Raw genomic sequence first — 12,500 nt, 5'->3', positions numbered from 1 at the left:
GTATTTTTGGTGTCTGTGTTTTATATTACGTCTGAAAATACTTTTCCTTTTTTTTCAGTCTTCATGTCGGTCTGTCAATGTCTTCGATTCACATTCTTTATGTCTGTTTATATTCCTGTCTGTCTATATGCCTCCTCGTTTGTCTGTCTGCCTACCTGTCTGTCTGTCTGTCCATTTGCATGTCTATTTGTCTATCTGTCCGTCTGTCCCTACATGAATTACATACAATCAGATCTATGTAAACACACACACACACACACACACACACACACACACACACACACACACACACACACACACACACACACACACACACACACACGCACACACACATGTATACATATTGGGACACACACACACATTACATCATCTGCAAACCTAATTCGATTCGCCGTCCGTTCTTCCCCAAACACACTTTTCTTCTCTCTTTTTCCTTTCTTCACGCCACCCATCTTGACATTAGACAACCAAGGTGACATCACACATTCCTGAATCAACATAGTTTCTATCGTATACCCCTCTGTTTCTCTCCTTTTACACCTTTACAAATATATTTAGCTATCTTTCTATTTTTCTATCTACCTATCTATTTATCTATTTATCTATCTTCCTATCTATCTACATATATATATATATATATATATATATATATATATATATATATATATATATATATATATATATATGTGTGTGTGTGTGTGTGTGTGTAAAAGTATTTATTTATTTATCTATCTATCTGTATTTGTCAGTCTACCAATCTATTTACCTATCTCTGTTTATCAATCATCTGTCTATGTATGTATGTATGTATGTGGATATATATATATATATATATATATATATATATATATATATATATACATATACATATCAAAGGTCTCTTTACAAATACTAACTAATTATATTTTTCTTTATCTGATTAAGAACATTTTCCCTTTCTAAACAGCCCCAACACTTGTCCCCACCGTTTTCTTCCTACTATATCATAAGCTTTCTCCAGATTCATAACCGCCCCAACATCAATATACACTATGTTCATTGAAATGTAAAAACTTTGTTCATATATTTCCTCTGTTCATTAAGGAACTTACAACAGTGTCTAAATGCGTAGGAAACCGTCTCCTTTGCCTTACGTGCTTGGATAGCCAATATAAGTGGCGGTCATCGGGATCCACTGGGATTAAACTCGGGCTTCTGGGCTTTTGGGCTTCTGCGCTTTCGAGTCGAGATCGAAGCCGAAATGAGAGGACTTCTATTACTGATAGATAAATAATGAATAGATAAATAAATAAGTAGTTAGAATGAATAAATAGATATATAAGTTAATAAACAGACATCATTAAAACAAATCAAGAAATAGATAAATAAATACACAAATAAAAACACGAACAACAGAAATCTATATTAATAAAAAATTCTCATTTTCATCTTCCTCTTCCACCATTCATTCTATTTTCTTTTCCAAATATTCCTCCTTCAGCTCTCTCTTCTCCTCTTCCTCCTGTTCTTCCTCCTCGTCCTCTCTTTTTCCCTCTTCCTTCTCCTCCTCGTCCTCCTCCCTTTTCTGTCTGTATCTAAAAACCTTCTCCTCTTCCTTTTTCCTCCTCCTCTTCCTCCTCCTTCTCTCTTTTTCCTCCTCTTCCTCTTCTCTCTCCCCTTCGCACTCCTTTATTCTCTCCTCCTCTTCCATCTCCTCCTCTTCCTCCTCCTTCTCTTCTTTTCCTCCTTTTCCTCTTCTCTCTCCCCTTCGTACTCCTTCTTTTTTCTCTCCTCCTCTTCCACCTCCTCTTCCTCCTCCTTCCTCCTCATCTTCCACCTCTTCTTTCTTCTCCTTCTGGTCTTCATTCTCCTTTTCCTCTTCCTTCTATCCTCAACTTCCACTTCCTTCTTCTACTCCGCCTCCTCCTCCTCCTTCTCCTTCTCCCCTCAACTTCCACTTCCTTCTTCTACTCCTCCTCCTCCTTCTCCTCCTCGTTTTTTCCTTATCTTTCATCTCCTCCTCCTCCTCCTCCTCCTCCTCCTCCCCCTTCTTTCCTCACTTTCCACGTCCTCTCTCCTCCTCCTCCTCCTCCTCCTCCTCCTCTTCCTCCTCCTCCTTCTCCCTCCCTTCCAACTTGCCGTCTGCCCGTCTTCTGCCCGTCTCTCTCCCCCCCCCCGTCTCCCCCCCCCCCCGTCCCCCCCGTCCCAGTCGGGGTCGGTCCATTGTTACAGAGTCTGTGTTAAGGTGACAATCACTGCTCGCACACTCGAGTAAACACGGGAGAGGGTGGGAGAGGGGGAAAGGGGGGAGAGGGGGAGGGGGAGGGGCGGGGATGGGCGCAAAAAGGCCGACACACACGCTCAATAAGGCGAGGAAGGGGTGATGAAGTGAAGGGAAGGGAAGGGAAGGGAAGGAGGATGGGAAAGTGGGAGGATGGGAGGGAGATGGAGGGAAGATTTGGGGAGGGAAAGGAAAAGGGAGAGAGGGAGGGAAGGAGGGAGGGAAGGAGGGAAGGAGGGAGGGAGGGAGGGAGGGAGGGAAGGAGGGGGTGAGGAAAAAAGACAAGGAGTGATTGAATGAGAGAGGGAGGGAGGTAAGGAGAGAAGGAGGGAGGGAGGCAGGGAGGGAGAGAGGGAGAGAGGGAAGGAGGGATGGAAGGAAGGAGGGAAGGAGATAGGGAAGGAGGGAAGGAGATAGGGAAGGAGGGAAGGAGATAGGGAAGGAGAGAAGGAGATAGGGAAGGAGGGAAGGAGGTAAGGAGGGAATAAGGGAGGGATGAAGGGAGAGAGGGAGGGAAGGAGAAAGGAAGGGAGGGAGAGAGGGAAGGAGGGAAGGAGGGAAGGAGGGAAGGAGGTAAGAAGGGAAGGAGGGAAGGAGGTAAAGAGGTAAGGAGGGAGGGAAGGAAGGAAGGAAGGAGGTAAGGAAGGAGGGAGGGAGGGAGGGAGGGAGGGAAGTGAAGAGTAAGGAATGAGGAAGAATAGGATGAAAGAGAGACGGAGGAAGAGAGGGAAGGAGGAAAGACGAGACACAGAGGAGAGAAAACGGAAAAAAAGGAGAAGGAAGAGGAGGAGGAAGAGGAGGAGGAGGGGAGTAGGAGGAGGAAGAGGAAGAGGGAAAGTAAGAAAAGCAGAGGCGGTGAAAAGGGAGTAAGAAGAGAAAGAGGAAGAGGAGAAAGAAGAAGAAGAAAAAGAAAATGAGGAGGAGGAGAGGAGGAGAAAAAGAAGGGGGAGGAAGAGGAGGTAGAGGAGGAGGAGAGGAGGAGAAAAAGAAGGGGGAGGAAGAGGAGGTAGAGGAGGAGGAAGGGAGGGGGAAGTGGAAGGGGAAGGATAGAAGGAGAAAAAGAAGGGGGAGGAAGAGAAGGTAGAGGAGGAGGAGGGGAGGGGGAGGGGGAGGAGGAGAAGAAGAAGGGAAGAGGAGGAGGGGGAGGGGGAGGAGGGGGAAGAAAGAGTAAAAGCAGGAAAAGAAGTAGAGGAAAAAGGGGAAGATGGAGAATATGGAAGAGTATCCAGAAGAAATGAAAGGGGAGGAGGGGGAAGAGGAAGAGGAAGAGCAGGAGGAGGAGGAAGCTTAGGAGGAGCAAGAGGAAAGGGAAGAAGGTGGAGAAACAGAGAGAGAGAGAGAGAGAGAGAGAGAGAGAGAGAGAGAGAGAGAGAGAGAGAGAGAGAGAGAGAGAGAGAGAGAGAGAGAGAGAGAGAGAGAGAGAGGAGAGAGAGAGGGAGAGAAGACAGAGAGAGAGAGAGAGAGAGAGAGAGAGAGAGAGAGAGAGAGAGAGAGAGAGAGAGAGAGAGAGAGAGAGAAGAGAGAGAGGAAGAGAGAGGAGAGAAGAGAAGAGAGAGAGAGAGAGAGAGAGAGAGAGAGAGAGAGAGAGAGAGAGAGAGAGAGAGAGAGAGAGAGAGAGAGAGAGAGAGAGAGAGAGAGAGAGATAAAGCGGGTAGCCTGCATCATCCATTGAGGTTGAGCACTGTAGCAGAAGAAGAAAGTAGACATTAAATATGGGAATGAATGGGAGATCTCACTTGGCTGAAGACCTGAAGCACGTCACACGGCCCTAGCATGATTACGTAGACGTGTTAGCCCATTATCATGTGAACATGTTACGTCATTATCACGTGTACGTGGTCATGACGTCTAGTCACGTGGTCAAGGCACCACGTCACGTGGTCATGGCATCACGTCACGTGGTCATAACGTCATCAGGTCACCTGGTCATGATACCACGTCACGTGGTCATAACGTCATCAGGTCACGTGGTCATGATGTCATCACGTCACGTGGTCATGATGTCATCAGGCCATTTGGTCATGACATCATGTCACGTGGTCATGATGTTATCACGTAAAAGTAGTCATAACGTCATCATGTTACGTGGTTATGACGTCATCACGTCACGTGGTCATGACGTCATTATATCGCTTGATCATGACGTCATCACGTGAACGTGGTCATGACGTCCTCATGTCACGTAATCTAAACGTCACTGCGTGAACATGGTTTTTGCGTCATTACTTCACCATTATTACGTCATCACCTAAACTCATTGACGTCATCATCACGTCACCATTAATCCGTCGTCATCACTTTGACACGTCGGAGTGTGGTTGCCCGCTGGGACGGCCTCTGGTCTCCAGTTGATCCTCATGGGGCGGAGGAGGAGGAGGAGGAGGAGGAGGAGGAGGAGGAGGAGGAGGAGGAGGAGGAGGAAGAAGGAGGAGAAGAAGAAGGGATGATGAGGAAGAAGGAGGAGAAGAAAAAGATGGAATGAGGAGGAAAAGTAAAGAGGAGGAGGAAAGAGGAGTAGGAGAAAAAAGAGGAGGAAAGAGTAGGAATAAGAATGAGGAGAAGAAGAAGGACGAGGAGAAGAAAGAGGAGGGAAGAAGAAGAAAGAGGAGGAAAGAAGAAGAGGAGGAGGAGTAGGAGGAATGGGAAAAAGAGGAGGAAAAGAATAAGGAGGAGAAGGAGAAGAAAAAAGTGAAGGATGATAAAAAAGAGGAGAAAGAGGAGTAGGAGGAGGAAGAGGGAAAGGAGGAGAAAGGGGAAGAGGAAGAGGAGGAGAATGGGAAGGATGAGAAGGAGGAAGAGTAGGAGGAGGCGAAAGAGGAGGAGGAGAAGGAGGAGGAGGAGGAGGAAGATGAGGAGGAGGAGGAAGAAGAAGAGGAAAATGGGAAGAATGAGGAGGAAGAGTAGAAGGAGGCGACGGAGGAGGAGGAGGAGGAGAAAGAGGAGAAGAATGAGGAAGAGGAAAAGGAGGAAGAGGAGGAGAGAAGAAGGAGGAGAAGGAGGAGAATGGGAAGATGAGAAGAAGGAAGAGTAGGAGGAGGTGAAAGAGGAGAATGAAGAGGAGGAAGAGGAAGAGGAAAAGGAGGAGAATGAGAAGGATAAGAATGAAGAGTAGGAGATGAATGAGGAGGAGGAAGAAGAGGAGGAACAAGAAGAGGAAGAGAATGGGAAGGGTGAGAAGGAGGAAGAGTAGGAGGAGGCAAAGGAGGAAGAAGAAGAGGAGAATGGGAAGGATGAGAAGGAGGAAGAATAGGAGGCGAAGGAGGAGGAGGAGGAGGAGGAAGAGGAGAAGAATGGGAAGGGTGAGAAGGAGGAAGAGTAGGAGGAGGCGAAGGAGGAGGAAAATGAGGAGGAGGAGGAAGAGGAGGAAGAAGAAGAGGAGGAGAATGGGAAGGATGAGAAGGAGGAAGAGTAGGAGGAGGCGAAGGAGAAGTAGGAGGAAGAGGAAGAGGAGGAGGAAGAGAAGGAGAATTGGAAGGATGAGGAGGAAGAGAAGGAATAGGTGAAGGAGGAAGAGGAAGAGGAGAAGAGGAGGAAAACGGGAAGGATGAGAAGGAGGAAGTGTAGGAGGATGCGAAGGAGGAAGAGGAGGAGGCGAAGGATAGGGAGGAGGAGGAAGAGGAAGAGGAGGAGGAGGAGGAGGAGGACGATGGGGGAGGAAAAGGAGAAGTATGAGGAGGAGGCGAAGGAGGGGGAAGAGGAGGAGTAGGAGGAGGAGGAAGAGGAGGAGGAGGAGGAGGAGAGGAGGAAGAGGAGGAGGAGTCTGCGGATCTCCCGGAAGAATGTCGGTAATTGCCGGATGAGCGCCGTCTCATGTCTTCCCCCGCCGCTCCTGTTGTTGTTGTTGTTCTGTGGTCGTCGTCGCCCCGGGGGAGGGGGGGGAGACGGGGAGGGGAAACGGGGACCGGGGGGGGGAAGAGGGGAGAGGAAGGTGTAGGATGAGGAGAATAGGGAAAAGAAGGGAGGAGGGGTAAAGGAAGGGAAGGGAAAGGGAAGGGGGAAAGAGGGGAAAGGGAGGAGTAGGATGAGATGAGGGAAAAGAGGGGAGGAGGGGTAAAGGAAGGGAAGGGAAAGGGAAGGGAAAAGAGGGGAGGAGGGGTAAAGGAAGGGAAGGGAAAGGGAAGGGAAAGGGAGGAGGGAAAGGAAAGGGAGGAGGGGAAGGGAAAAGGAGGAGGTGAAGGGAAAGGGGAAGGGAAGGGAGAGGGGTAGGGAAAGGGAGGTGGAAAAGAGGGGAAAAGGGATAGGGAGGGGGAGGAAGGGTAAGGGGGATAGGAGAAAGGAGTAGGAGGAAGAACAGATGACCTGATACGACCTAATGTGACCCGACCTAACCTGATGTGACGACCTGACTCGACCTGATATGACGTGACTTTTACTGACCTGATATGACGTGACTTTTACTGACCTGACATGTATTAGCCTGACCTGAAATGACTTAACAGGTGGAGAGAAGTTGATGTACCATACATTATTCTGTGTTTCGCCGGCTGAGATTTCTTCAGAGGAGGGGGAGAAGGGGAGGCGAGAAGGGGGAGGGGGGAAGGGTGAGGGGAGAAGGGGAAATGTGAGAGAAGTCGATACCAATTGACTTGTTCTTACAATCGTCCTTCTTCAAAGTCTTCCTTCCTCCTTCCTCCTTCCTCCTCCTCCTTCGTTTCCTCCCCTCTTTCCCCTCTTCCTCCCCGCCACGTGTCGCATTGTGTTCTCTCCTCCCGCTCCCCGTTTTCTTTGTCTCCTCCTTATCATTCTTTATTCCTCCTCTTCCTGTTTATGGTTGTCGTCTTCCTTCCAGCCATTCTCCTTTGTCGACAGCGGACAAAACTCCTGTCCCGCTTCGTTCCTGTTTGTGTGTTGTTATTGTCTCCAATTAACTTTTCCTTCTTATTTATTTATTTATTTATTTTTGGGCGAAGCTCTACGTTGGCTTTAGACGTCTTTGTACACACCGTGTCAAGACCTGGACCCACTTTATACATTTCATTAAATCTAAAAACAACAGATACACAACCTAATAATTGGCCATCTATTCCCCTTAGATCCCTGGGGGGTTCCTGGAGCTTTGTGGTTTCCCTGTGGGGTGCCCTCTGGGTCCCCTGTGGGTGACCCCTGGAGGTACCCCTGGAGGTGCCCCTGTTGGTTCCCCTGAGGTTCCCCTGTGGGTTCCCCTGAAGATGCCCCTGTGGGTTTCTCTGGAGGTTCCCCTGAGGTTCCCCTGTGGGTTACCCCTGTAGGTTCCTCTGGAGGTGGCCCTGTGGGTTACCCTGGAGATGCCCCTGTGGGTTACCGTGTAGATCCCTCTGGAGGTGCCCATGAGGTTCCCCTGGGGGATCCCCTGAGGGATCCCCTGTGGGGTCCCCTGTGGGTGGCCCTGTAGGTTCCTCTGGAGGTAACCCTGAGGTTCGCCTGTGGGTTACCCCTGTAGGTTCCTCTGGAGGTGGCCCTGTGGGTTACCCTGGAGATGCCCCTGTGGGTTACCTTTTAGATCCCTTTGGAGGTGTCCATGAGGTTCCCCTGGGGAATCCCCTGTGGGTGCCCCTGTAGTTTCCTCTGTAGGTGGCCCTGTGGGTTACCCTGGAGATGCCCCTGTGAGTTACTTTGTAGATCCCTCTGGAGGTGCCCATGAGGTTCCCCTGGTGGATCCCCTGTGGGTGCCCCTGTGGGTGCCCCCTGTAGGCTCCCTGAAGTTATAACGGTTCCCCCAGGGGTCCTACTGGCGTGCCCCTGGGGTTTCCAAGTCTTTATCGTTCCCTATTCCATCTAATCTGATTCTGATCACACTTGTCTTTAATCAATACAATATCTGTCACTCAGTCTGTCTTCTGTCTGTGTCTGTCACTCAGTCTGTCACCCCGTCTGTCTGTATCTCTGTCTGTTTCTATCTATATCTAAGTATACCTGTCTGTCAGTAACAGTCTGTATGTATCTGTCTGTCTGTCTATGTCTGTCACTCAGTCTGTCATTCCGTCTGTCTGTCTGTCTGTCTGTCTGTCTGTCTGTCTGTCTGTCTGTCTGCTCTGTCTGTCTATCTGTCTGTCTGTCTGTCTGTATTCTGTATGTCTGTCTGTCTGTGGCTCTGCCGCCAGCGTCCACAGGTAATGAGACTTCAATCAAGCAAAAGAAATTGTCTTGTTGGTCGTCGCATTCGTTCGCTTCGCTTCGCTCCCCTTCGCTCTCTTCCATTCAGTGTTTCCTTGTCTAGTTCTCTTTACCTCTCTTTCTCTGTCTTTTTCTCTTTTTTCTTCTTGTCTCTCTCTCTCTCTCTCTCTCTCTCTCTCTCTCTCTCTCTCTCTCTCTCTCTCTTTCTCTCTCACTCTTTTTATCTCCTCTCTTTCTTCTCCCTTTCTCTCATTTATTTCTTTTCTCACTCTCTCACCCACTCTCTCTCTCTTTTATTTCCGCTCTCTTCTCTCTCTCTCTCTCTCTTATCTCCTCTCTTTCCTCTCTCTCTCTTTCATCTTTCTTTTCACTCTCTCTTTTTTCTCCCTTTCTCTCATGTCTTTCTTTTACTCTCTCTCTCTCTTTCTTTTTTCTCCCTCTTTCTCTCTTCCCTTTCTTTTCTCTCTCTCTCTAATTTTCTCTTTCCCTTTTTGTGTTTTCTTTGTATTCCTTTTCCATACTTTCGTGCAATCTCCTCTCCCTCTCCTTCCTTTCCCTCCTCTCCTTCCTCTCCTTCCTCTCCCTCTCTCTCCTTCCTCTCCCTATCTCTCTTTCTTCCCTCTCTCTCCTTCCTCTCCCTCTCTTTTTCCTTCTTCCCTCCTCTGATTCCTCTCCCTCACTTTTTCCTTCTTCCCTCCTCTCCTTTCTCTCCTTCCTCTCCCTCTCTCTCCTTATTCTCCCTCTCTCTCTTTCTCCCCTCTCTCTTTTTCTTCCTTCTCTCTCCTTCCTCTCCCTCTCTCTTTCCTTCTTCCCTCTCTTCCCCTTTCCCATTTTTCTTTCTTTACATTTACACTCCTCCATTGTTGTCTCTCCTCCTCGTCCTTGCCTCTTTCTATTGTGTTTATCATATTCTTCCTTTTCTCTCTTCCTTTCTTTGTCTTTTCTTCGTTCTTCGCTTCTTCTTCCCTCTATTCGTCTTTTCCCCTCTTTCTCTCCCCCTCTCTCCTTGAATTTCCCTAGACAAGTTCCCTAACTCAATCATTTCTCCCCCAGTAATTTCCCCTAAATCCAATTACTTTCTTGGTAAACATTTAGCCAAACTCAGGCACTCCTCTTGTTCAAATCTTCCCCCCAACCCCTCACCCCTCACCCCCATCACTGGTTATCGTCATTATCTAGGGATTTTCCTCTGCTAATAAAATCTTATGCCCCCCTATCCCCCCACTTCTTCTAAGGAAATTTCCCTAGATTGCCTTCACGTCAAGAAATTCATCTTAATGAATCTTGGAGATTTTTTTTCTTCTGAAAATCCCTCACTTTTGGAAATTCCCTATTTTCCTTAAAAGCAGCTTCACTCCCTAAAAATCTACCCCCGAAAACACTCAAATCAGTAATGTTCTTCCTTTATTCTCAACATTCCCTCTGCTTCCAGATTTTCCTCCAAAATTGAAATATTTTTTCAACTTTCTAAAGAAATCTGCCCCCTCCAACAATTGAAACGTAATCAAGTTCAATAAATTGAAATAATTGATTTTTTGATTGTCTGGTCGATTGATTGATTCATTTAATCTATTGATAAATTGACTGGTTAATTGATTGACTGACTACCTTACCGACTGTCCAAAACACCCAGGGCACAGGTGCCGAATTGTGTGACAGCTAAACGCCTCATGATGTAAGTTCCCGTGACGTCACAGGGTTTTAGTCAGTTAAAGGTGAATTCTTCACGGTACAATTATCGCTCAACGATAATCGTTGATGGCTCAACGATGATCGTCCAACGATTGTCTAGAGCACAATTTGCTATTGTTGGATGATGGGACTGTTTAGCTTTGAGCAATTGCCACTAGAGTCGCTAAATATAAAGAATTCCTGTTCTAGATAATCGTTAACGATAATCGCCGTACCATGAACGATCATCGCACCGGGCAGACGTACTTCAAGGAAGCAAACCTCAAGATAACGTATCTTATCAGCTTCCCTTCCCCGCCTCTTGTTTATTTCTATCTTATATTTTTTTTTATCTTTTATCGTTTCTTCATTAAATAATTTCCTCCCCCGTAATTAAACTGTGAAGTTAATTCCACAAACCTCAGCTTTTCTTCTTCTTCTTCTTCGTCACTTTCTTCTTCTTCTTCTTTTTTCTTTCGTTATTGATGTTGATGTGTGATGTGGTGATTAAGGTACTGTTGTTGTTGTTGTTGTTGATTCTTGTTGTCTTGTTGTCTTAGTGTCTTAGTGTCTTGGTGTCTTGGTGTCTTTGTGTCTTAGTGTCTTGATGTCTTGTTGTCTTTTTGTCTTGTCTTGCCTTGTCATTGTCAGTCATTGTCATTGTTATTGTTAATATTACTATTAACATTCAATCCAAATGATTTATTATTACTATTATCACCATTACTTTCACGAGGATATACATACATTTCTGTATCAATTATGGAAAAAAATAAAAACAAAGAAAAAATAAATAAGAAAAAAAGAAAAATTTTCGCCAACAAATCTCCTTTTCTCCACCACTGCTCTCCCCCTCTCATTCTCCCTCATTCTCCCCCATTTCTCTGCGTACCTCATTTACTCTCCTCATCTCTCCATTATTTTTTTCTCCAGTAATTCTTTTATACTGTCTCCCCCACATTGGCCTTTCTGTACTTTTTTCTTCATTTTCATTTCTCTCTCTCTCTCTTTCTCTCTCTCTCTCTCTCTCTCTCTCTCTCTCTCTCTCTCTCTCTCTCTCTCTCACTCTCTCGATTTTTTCTGTTATTCCTTCATTTGCTTTCCCCCTTCCTTTCCATCCTCTTCCCTCCCCTCCACTCTCCTCCTTCCTACTTCCTTTCCCTTTCTTTTGTTATTCTTTATTTATTTATTTATTCATCACACTCTCTCTCTCTCTCTCTCTCTCTCTCTCTCTCTCTCTCTCTCTCTCTCTCTCTCTCTCTCTCTCTCGCTCTCTCCTATTTTCTTATTTTCCTTCTTTTCCTTGTTTCAACCCTTCCTCTTCCCTTCCTCTTGCCTTGCTCTTCCCTTCCTCTTGCCTTCCCTTTCACTCGTCTTCCCTTCGCTTCCCTTCCTATCTCTTCCAGCCCTTTCTTATAGTTTGTTCTTCCTCTTTTCCATTCCTCTCTTTTACCCTCACTTCTCTGTCCTTCCCTTTCCTCTTCTTCCCTTTCCGCCTCTTGTCTTATTTTTTCCTCAGTCCTGTCCTCCCTTTCCTTCCTTTTCCTTCATTTCCCCTTCATTAGCTTCCCTTCCCTTCCCTTACCATTCCTTTCTTTATATATTTTCCTTTCCTTTCCCTTTCCTTCCTTTTCCTTTATCTCCCTTTTCCTTAGCTTCACTTCCCTCCTCTTACCATTCCTTTCTTTATATATATTTTCCTTTCCTTTCCCTTTCCTTCCCTTCTCTTTGCTTCCCTTACCTTTCCTTTCCTTATCTTTCTTTTCCCTTCTCTTCTCTTCCCTTTATTTCGTTTCCCTTCAGACAGACAGACACACAGAGAGAGACAGACAGATTGAAAGACAGACGCACATTTACACACACACGCACGCACGCGCACACACAAATACGCACCGCTCGACAACGGAGTGGTAGCGTTCGCAACCACTACTCCAGCGGTCCGAGTTAGAATCACGCCCAGGGATGAAATAATTACTCCAACCTTCGTCGGTGGGGAATTTTGTGTGTGTGTGTATGTGTCTGTGTGTGTGTGTGTGTGTGTGTGTGTGTGTGTGTGTGTGTGTGTGTGTGTGTGTGTGTGTGTGTGTGTGTGTGTGTGTGTGTGTGTGTGTGTGTGTGTGTGTGTGTGTTTGTGTGCGCGCGTAAGTAATGTCACAGCATTACCCATACATAAGTCATATGAGCTCCGAGCTCTCGTCCAGGAGGGTAATAGCTGTCGATCACGGGTCCAACACGTGTTCCAAGACCATGGGGAATTTCACACACACACATACAATCACGCACACATACACACACACACACACACACACACACACACACACACACACACACACACACACACACACACACACACACACACACACACACACACACACACACTACCCATAGATTGGTTATACGAGCTCTGAGCTCTCTTCTGGGAGGGAAATAGATGTCGATCACGAGTCCAACACGTGATCCAAAGACCAAGGTGAAT

The sequence above is a fragment of the Oratosquilla oratoria genome, chromosome 6, assembly GCF_046742065.1.
Source record: "Oratosquilla oratoria isolate Oo_2021 chromosome 6, ASM4674206v1, whole genome shotgun sequence".
NCBI classification, from domain to species: Eukaryota; Metazoa; Arthropoda; class Malacostraca; order Stomatopoda; family Squillidae; genus Oratosquilla; species Oratosquilla oratoria.
The sequence above is the reverse complement of the archived record's forward strand: the minus strand, read 5'-3'. Positions refer to the sequence as shown.